The sequence below is a fragment of the Camellia sinensis genome, chromosome 12, assembly GCF_055761805.1.
Source record: "Camellia sinensis isolate YWXY chromosome 12, ASM5576180v1, whole genome shotgun sequence".
NCBI classification, from domain to species: Eukaryota; Viridiplantae; Streptophyta; class Magnoliopsida; order Ericales; family Theaceae; genus Camellia; species Camellia sinensis.
In genome coordinates, this window is record NC_138972.1 from 119,170,055 (window position 1) to 119,180,007 (window position 9,953).

Consider the following 9,953-nt stretch of genomic DNA (forward strand, 5'->3'; position numbering starts at 1 on the left):
TACTTACCTGCTTTTGATGGTTAGTATTAGGTCATATTTAAATTAGCATACCTTATGCTATGCATGCGTGCATCCATACATTTGTCTTGCATGCACCGGGCTCGGCTCATCATACTAACTGCATTGTATTTCAATTCCAAAGTTGAATACATGTTAATTGTAGCATCGTCACATGCCATCTTAGAATAGCCGAGCCTATTGTAGTTGCATCTTGTATGTGTTGCATTAGCCATTTTAACATGAATTAGGATCATGCATGATTACTAACTAGTTCCTTGTTTTGGCTCGGAGTACACTGTGAGTGTTTATGCTTTAGCATCTTGCATGTATGTGAATATTAACATGACAGCATGCTTGCCATGTGGCTATGTGCTTATGTGATATAACTGCCTGAATGCCTGTGGGTGAAGGTTGAGTTACTTAAATTGGAACAACACATTGAATATGAGTTTTAAGCCCACCCGAGGGAGGCAAAACCTGCATTTTAGCCTACTTACGAGTAGCAAACCATTTTCAAAACAAGCATGCAATGTTTTGTTCCAAATTAGGCGATTTGGTCTATACTTGTTTGCTGTGCGCATAACATAGTAATGCTAGGCTAATAACTGGAGTAAGAACACATAATGCTTTCAAAACAAGATATTACGGTTAGTAGAGGCCGATCTTTGATCGGGCGAGAGGGGGTGCTCATAGCTGACCTTCCCCAATCGTACCTAAGTTCCCAAGCCGAGACAACTTTGGTGATGACGGACACGTGGCCTTTGGCACCGAGTCAGGGTTTCCTAAATTTTCCAAAATAAAATATTTAGGTGGCGACTCTGTATCTGGCAAAGCAGTTCATGTTTGGCACTTCTTTTCTAAAAATCTGTTTTTCTCAAAACAATTTGCCAGATTTAGACTCTTTGGTTTAGATTAACAACCATGACAAATTTGAGAGTCCTGAACTGTAGTGAACCCAATATGAACAGAACGGGACTCATCCTCCCGGGGCGTTCGGGGATGTCTACAGTTTCTGGCGACTCTGCTTGGGATTTTAGAGAACTTGACTTGAACTCATGATATCTTGTTTTGACTACACTATGTGTTTCTTTGCATTGCATGTGCATTGGTGCGCCTAGGACACCGTGTTTGCCATCTGCTATTCCTGAACGGTTTGCCGGAGGCTTGCTTTGTCAAAACACGCCATAAGGCTGACCGGTTATGGGCTCTACCAGTATGGGAGCACAAACCCCGATTTTACCGAGGCACCCTTTTTGACCATTCGACCTAGTGCATGTTCGGAATCCATAGTGACCATTCCAAATTAGGACAGGTTGCTTACCCGATAGGTTGTTTGAAACCGCTGCGTGCGTAGTGAAACCCTAGCTCCCGACAAAATAGGACTGGGAAACCCTACCCCAGCATAGGGGTGTTTTGGCTCTCACTTGCTTGTTATGTGCTTTTAGAGTGCGTCTCTACAGGGAATGCATGTATCAGTTTGCAAGTTTGAGTATCAGGCCTATAGGCATCAGGATCAGTATTTGGGGAATCAGTTTTACCTGAGGGTATTAGTTTACGGGCAGAATTTTGGGGCAGAATTCAGTAGAGGGCACAGTCATCCTAGTATGCTCATATCTGTTTTGGTGAAATCAGGATGAGGTGGTGTCTGTTTTCTCTTTTGCTAGGTAGTCCTGGAACCATAGCTTCAAAAGGCTCCGATATCCCCCGAGGCTTATCAGACTTGTGCTGATAGACTTTGTCAGGTCAGAGATTCAGTTCAAGGGCAATCAGTGTTCCTTTGCCAGAGGCAGGGTAAAAGGGCCAGTCAAGCACAGATCACCAGTTCAGCAATTACCAGATCAGTGATCCTTATCCACTCCACCAGTGAATAGTCAGGCTGAGGCCTCAGTTTTTTACCATAGAGATAGAAATACCGATCAGTCAGTTGGAACAGTAGAACATGGCAGGGATGGAGGAAATGATGCGTCAACTCCAAGAAAGTATGAAACTCATGCAGCAGGACACTGCCCGTCAAGCAGAATTTGCCAAACAACAGGCCGAGATCATGGCCCAGCAGGCTGAGCTAATCGCCAGGCTGCAACAGCAAACCGGAGCATCTGCTTCGCACCAAGCCCCTCCCCCACCAGGAGTTCCAGCACCCAAGGAGGCACCAAATGTCCAGGGAGATACGGACATTCCGACAGGACCGTCTCCGCCCCCAATCCTACCCCAATTATCCAAAACACCCACCAACCTACCGGATTCTCCCTTTGAGTCCGAGGTGGACCCCACAGCATTGAAGGTGAGCAAGCTTGAAAAGCTGTTCAAGAAATCTCAAGGCGTCAAGTCCATCCCGGACATTGACGATGGGTATACCGACGCAGCTGTGACGCTGCCAGACAGATTCAAGATGCCACATATTGACCGTTTCGATGGGTCCGGGGATCCCATGGTGCACTTACGGCTTTTTTCAAACATTCTAAGGCCGATGGGCCTCACCAGATTACAGAAGCTATCATTGTTTGGCCGGACCCTGTCTGGGATAGCCGCAATCTGGTATGCAAAATTAGAGAACTCTGTGAAACAGAATTGGGAAGAGATGGCTGAGGCCTTCAGTGATCAATACTCCTACAACGCACAGATTAAGGTCACAACTCGTGATCTTGAAGTCACCCGCCAAGAGCCAAAGGAGAGCTTCTCAGAATTCGTGGCCCGCTGGAGGGCCAAGGCCTCAATGATGACCATTAGGCCAACGGATAAGGATCAAATACGGATGGTTGTGCGCAACCTCCAGCCCAAACTAATGCAGAAAATGATCGTGCTCCCCTTCCCTACCTTTTCAGATTTGCATGAGATGGGAGTACAGATCGAGGACGCTATGAAGCAGGGCCTCATTGACCAGGAGAAGGAGCAGCCTAGGAGGGCGTTTTCCCGCAATTCAAGTGCGACCACCAGCGGTGATGCAGCTACAAAATCTTCTGAAATGGGCATGGTCACCACGACCACACCAAGAGTAGCCACCCCCTTTGTTGGTACATCCAATCCAAACCCCCGAACCTCAGACTATCTACCCCGGGGCAAGAGGATTTTCACCCCGCTGTATATGCCTTTCTCTAAAGCTCTGGGGGTCCTACTCAGGAAAGGACATCTGAAACCGTTAGAACAACGGCCTCTACCCGATCCTCTCCCTCCAAAGCATGACCCGACTAAGTACTGTGCTTTTCATCAACAGACCGGTCATGACACCGACAGTTGCGTCCATCTCCGCCACGAGATACAAAATTTGATTGACAACAGGGTCATCCCCGCACCAGGTCCTGCAAAGTCTATCGACACTTGATCAGTGAACTTGTGGGGGATAATGTGATGTGATCGAGGGATGAACCACCTGCTGGCGGCGCTCAGTTTACTCCGGATGTGGCGTTTGGCACGCACTGTTTTGAGCATTTGTCAATGCTGGGTTTTGTACATTCTGGCTTGGGTATTGAGTCAGTTCTGTTGTTTTGAGTCTGTCTCTTTGTTTTGAGTCAGTCTTTTCATATCGAGTCAGTCCTGTTGAGTCTGTCTCGTTGTATTGAGTCAGTCGGGTCTGTTTTGTTGTATCGAGTCAGTCCTGTTTTGTTAAGAGTCGGGTGATTTCGGGGATGTTACCTCAAACATCACTTGCTTGTTTTGTGTTTATCTTTTCGTTTTCTTTTGAGTCTGTTTCTGCCTTGGAGCCAGTAATGCCAACAGATTTGAATGAACAGCAGTGGTTTTTCATCCTCTTGTGTTTGCTTCTGCCGTGTGCCAGTTGTGCCAGAAATTCTAAATGAGATGGCAGTATTTGACTAGAAGCTATGTCTTTTCTGTGCCTTGAATTCATTGCATCGACCTAAGTTTTCCAAAACTTTTTTCGAAACATTGTGATAAAAAACGAAGAAGAAGGAATTCCTCGGGTTTTGTAAAATTTGATCAATTGAGAGATAAAAAGGCATGCTAAGCCCTTAACGAATGAAATCATGTTTGTTAACGTGAGTACTGAGAAGGATCCTGGCTTGATCCAGATTGATCCCACACCGTCTTCAGCACGAACGATTAGTCACTTTCTTAAAAGATTTCAAAAAATGTTTTGCGCGGTCCTGCGAAGACTTGTGTGGAATCGCTCTTAAGATTGTGCAGCTTAGGATTGCTCTCAGCCTCGAGACTCGACCTCTCATTTTCAAACCTTGGACTAGAACTCAGAAAGTTCAAAGGTCAACTACAATGTGATGCCTGTGTGGCCAGATTCGAAGCAGCCCGTGAATCAACGGCAAGAAAAGTCAGATCTAGAAGATCAAATGTCATCAAAAGAAGCTTGCAAAGCTAGATCAGAAGCACCCCTGGAACTAGGGGCAAAGAATTTCAAATGTGCTCGAAGAGCCAAAGATGGATCATTCAACAAATCCAAGAAGGTCGGCAAGAATGCCAAATCCCAGAAGGAGGAAGAAGAAAGTATTGCTGAAGAAAAATTGAGTTCCGATCCACAACACTAGGGGCAAATTCAGCCCCCTATTGGATGGACTCCTGCATCGTCAGCAAACAACAGCCATTCTCCTGGATTCAGATGACTTCGGGATCTCAAAACCATTTGACATGGACAAAGCTACACTTTTACCCTTGAGAGGCTCGCTGGGCCGAAAACCCAGAAGGGTGACCCAGGCAAAAGTTAGAGCAAGAAAAAAAAAGGAGAAGAAAAAAAAAAAGAGAAAAAGAGAAAAAATGCAAAGAATGAAGAAAAGATGAAAAAAGAAAAGGAAAAAAGAAAAGAAAAGATGAAAAGAATTGAAAAGAAAATCAAAACAAAGCTCGCAAGGTTGAAAACCCGGAAGGGCGGCCTTGGCAAAAGTTAGAGCGTAAAAGGAGAGGTTAATACCCGAGTGTACCTTACCTGAACTACGTATGGCTTGATTCCCATGTTTGGGATACGTAGGCAACTTCATCTTGAAGTCCAGCCACAAACACTTCGAATTCGATTGTGTCCATGTAATGGTTTTGATCATCTTTGCCTTCTCTGAATCTGAGAATTTGGTTGTGTTCGTCACTCTGAGGATTGACTACAATGTACTGCGGTGCCATGCAGACAAGGGGCAACTTTCCATTGCCATTCAATGCGCTGCGGTGCCATTCAAACAAGGGGCAACTTTTCGTTGCCATGTAGTGTCCTTCAGACAAGGGGCAGTGTTCCTTCTGATCTGAGGTTGTGCATCTCAAGAGTAGGTTCCGTGCTCGTTGAGCAGTGGCCATTTGCAAAAATAGTTTTTGAGAATTTTTACTAAGGTTGACTAATTCTCTCGAAAATTATTCCACTTTTTCCAAAACTGGACCCTTTTTTTGGACCCAAAAAAGGAAAATTTTCAGTGCTCATAGCCTGACTTGCATGATTTTAAATCAAAAAGTTGAACAACCATATTAATCTAACTCTCATTTTGGTCAAAATTGTTTTAGTAGAAAGCCAAAAACAAAAATGGTCAAAATGATGAACTAGGGGCACAGTTGAGTCAAGCTTCCTGTCTTTCCCCCATTTTCAACATACTCGCCAAGAAGGTCGCTCTACCTGCCAGAAGAGGGCACAACTGAAGTTAACAACAAAGGGCTGAAAGCTCTCTCATCCTCCAAGCAACGAGGTATCAAGCTAAGTGCGAAGCACGAACAGGAACAGATCAAGATATTCCACTCCTTTGTTTGGACAGATCTGATCACGTCCAAACTCCCCAGCAGAGCATCATCAACCGATGTTAGCTGCAAATTTGCTACACGTCCAGTTGTAGCGCAGCCCCTCTGTGGAAGAAGCTCACTGTTGTGAACAAGAATGAGAATCTGGTAGAATACCAGAGGCAAGAGCCGACAAATTCCAGCTTATCCATCAACCACCCAGGGGAGGGATAAAAAATGAGAGATTGAAGAATAGAGAGATGTGCGCTGAGAGAAAAAGTGAGAAAAAGGGCTTTTTTAGAAAAACAGAGCCTGAGGGCCGAGTGATGTGAGAATCACAAATGAGAAAAATGGTGGGAAATAATACCCAAAAAAAAAAAACTGGCTCCTCGCGTACTGAGAGGTCTCTCGTCTTTGTAACACGTCTGTGTGTCGTGTCTTTTGTTTTGTTTGTGTCGATTCTTGCTTTGAGTCGTCCCGAGCATGACTCGATGTGTTTTGGTTGTTTACCTTTTGTTTTCCGTTGTTGAGTCGTAGTGCACTGTGTTCAGTCGTAGGCTCAATACCCGATCGAGAACTCATTTCTCAATTTCAATCAAATCGTTTTGTGCTCGGAGTGCTAGGCCATTCTCCACATTTGTGCAAAACAAGAATTTGTTCTTTCTTAAAACCGCAGGGTTCAACCCAGGTCATGCAAGAACAGTAAAACAAGGACCTATTTGAAGCTATATGGGTTCCAGACTACAAAGCAAAGAAAAGGGGGAAAACCGAAGCATCTGAGTGTGTTTTACCTTCAGCAAATTCCATGATTGTACTCCGGATGTACCTCTTCAAGCCTTGTCAGTGCTCCGAAGAATGAGTGTGCCTCTACTCCAAGCTTAAGCCTGCTTCAAGTCAGAATGGCAATTAAAGCAGTAGCAGATGTTATCTCTCACCAATATAAACAGGGTGTACCCTTTTCAAGCAGAGTGTGTTACAAACCCCTCCGAGAGGTAAATCGGAGGTCGCGTTTGGATTTGGTCTCGTTAAGGCTTGTATTTCCTTATTCGGCATTTTGTTTCAAACGTGCTTTTGAAGTTGCACATTTGTCGCATCGTTATGCACACCATTTCTTGCATTGTTACGCACACCATTCGTTGCATTGTTATGCACATCTATCTAGCATTGTTATGCACCGTTACACCTGCATTGTTATGCACATTATATTTGCATTATCATGCACCTCTTCACTTGCGTAGTCACGCACATTCCACTTGCATTGTTATGCACACCCTTTTCCGCCTTTCTGAAACACCGGGATACGTCCCTATGTTTCTCTTTCTTTTTCTGAAACACCGGGATACGTCCCTATGTTTCTCCTTCTTTTTCCGAAACACCGGGATACGTCCCTATCTTTCTTCTCCTTTTCGAAACACCCGGGATACGTCCCTATGTTTCTCCTTCTTTTTCCAAAACACCGAGATACGTCCCTATGTTTCTCCTTCTTTTTCCGAAACACCGGGATACGTCCCTATGTTTCTCCTTCTTTTTCGGAAACACCGGCATACGTCCCTATGTTTCTCATTCCTTTCCGAAACACCGGGACACGTCCCTATGTTTCTTCTTCTTTTCCAAAACACCGGGATACGTCCCTATGTTTCTCATTCCTTTCCGAAACACCGGGATATGTCCCGATGTTTCTTCTCCTTTTCCGAAACACCGGGATATGTCCCTATGTTTCTCTCCCTTTCCGAAACACCGGGATACGTCCCTATGTTTCTCCTTCCTTCCTAACCACCAGGATACGTCCCTATGCTTCCCCCCTTTGGTTAAGAGCATTTGGAATACGTTCCAATGCTTATACCTTTTCGAAACACCGGGATATGTCCCTATGTTTCTCCTCCTTTCTGAAACACCGAGATACGTCCCTATGTTTCTTCTTCATTCCGAAACACTAGGATACGTCCATATGTTTCTTCTTCTTTTCTGAAACACCAGGATACGTCCCTATGTTTCTCCTTCCTTCCGAAACACCGGGATACGTCCCTATGTTTCTCCTACCATTCCGAAACATCGGGATACGTCCCTATGTTTCTCCCTCTTCGGTTAAAAGCGTTCGGAATATGTTCCAATGCTCACACTATTCTGAAACACCAGGATACGTCCCTATGTTTCTCTCTCTTTGGTTAAAAGCGTTCGAAATACGTTCCAATGCTCACACCATTTCGAAACACCGGGATACGTCCCTATGTTTCTCCCTCTTTGGTTAAGAGCATTTGGAATACGTTCCAATGCTCACACCATTCCGAAACAGCGGGATATGTCCTAATGTTTCTCCTTCTTTGGTTACGAGCATTTGGAATACGTTCCAATGCTTATACCTTTTCGAAACACCGGGATATGTCCCTATGTTTCTCCCTCTTTGGTTAAGAGCATTTGGAATACGTTCCAATACTTGAACCACTCTGAAACACCAGGATACATCCCTATGTTTCTTCTCCTTTTCCGAAACACTGGGATATGTCCCTATGTTTCTCTCTTTGTTCCTTCCTCACACAATTTCGGTGTGTTTGGAATTTGACTTAGGTTGCGTTGTATGCACTCCTAAATGTTTGTTTTGGACCTCCTCTCATGATTTCGGCATGGTTGGAGTTTGTCACCCTTTGCATCTTTGCTATCATAGCATTTCATTCGCGCTATCTTGCGCACCTCACCTGTACTTGTTAGTACATTGCATTGTTTTGAATACAAACCGGCTTCGCGAAAGCGTATAAGTCCAATTACAAGCCGGCTTCGCGAAAGCGTATAAGTCCAATTACAAACCGGCTTCGTGTCAGCGTATAAGTCCAATTACAAATAGGCTTCGCGTAGCGTATAAGTCCAATTTTCAAACTGCCTTCGCGTAGCATATAAGGCCAATTCTCAAAGTCTTCTTGCATATCATTTGCATCCTGCCCTTGAACTACGCTGGTTTGATTCCTTGCAAAGGGATACGTAGGCAGCCTGCGGGCACAACCATTTATTTATCGGTAGCTTCTATGCTTTGTCTAAGTCTTCGGCTTTGTCAAAAATGGGTCGTCTCTGGGCTTTGACACTCACTCCCGTCATTTTTATGACTTTCGAGTTCTGTCAAAGAGGGGCAACTGTAGACACCCCATTTTTGACCGTCCTTAAGACTTGGACGTCATCGTTTGAACACTCGATGATTACCCTTGTTTGTGTTCGTCTCGAGTTCTCGGAGGTTTCGGCTACGCGCCTTACCTCAAGACCTCTCAACTTGTTTGTTTTGTGTTTGGTTTTGCATCAAACACTTGTTGTTTTGCTTCTGAGGGTGGGAAATAGCTTTTAGGCCATCCCCACACCTCACCGGCCATGGCTTGAGGCCACCGGCCTTGTTTCCTTGCCACTGGCCATTGGTGATGGCCGGTCGGCACTATTGATGGTCGGTCGGCATTGTGTTTGGTCGGCCGACTACTAATTTTGGTCAATCGGCCACTTTTTCTGGCTGAGACCTTTTCTTGAGGGGGGTTTGAACCTTTTGAACCCTTGGTTTTAGCTTCTTGAGGAAGCTTGAACCTTTCGAACCCTTGGTTTTAGCTTCTTGAGGAAGCTTGAACCTTTCGAACCCTTGGTTTTAGCTTCTTGGGGATGCTTGAACCTTTGTTCTAGCTTCTCCAAGAAGCTTGAACCCTTCTAAGCTTCCAAGAGAAGCTTGCACCTTTTGCACCTTTGTTTTAGCTTCTCCAAGAAGCTTGAACCCTTGTCTAGCTTCTCCAAGAAGCTTAACCCTTTTGTTCTAAGCTTCTTGAAGAAACTTGGCCCCTTTACCTTAGCTTCCCTTAGAAGCTTGCCCCCTTTGACCCTTTTGCCTTAGCTTCTCTAAGAAGCTTAGGCCTTTTGCCTTGCTCTATAAATAGAGGGCCTCTCCTCCCATTTCAAGGGTTAGAAAAATCTGATATATATCATATATATATCACTCTCTCTCTATATCTCCCTCTCTCTCTACATTTGTGTGGGTTAGAGAGTGCAAAAGGGTCTAGTTCTTGGCCATTTCAACTACACCTCCTAGCACAACACTTCCATCATCACTTGGAGGTTCTTGGGGCTTGGTTTTAGAGGTTGAGGGTTGCATTTTTGGGTCTAAACGCTGCTGGTTCTTGCTGGTCTTCAAGGGTAACACTTCTTACCCTCTTTATTCCCCGTTTTTGCACACACTTTTAGCCTTACTTGCAAGAATTTTCGAGCTTTGTCATAAACTGAAAAAAGTCTTATTTTGAGCTCCTTTTAGAGTTTGTTTAAGATAACTTTTGTGTTTGGGGTCG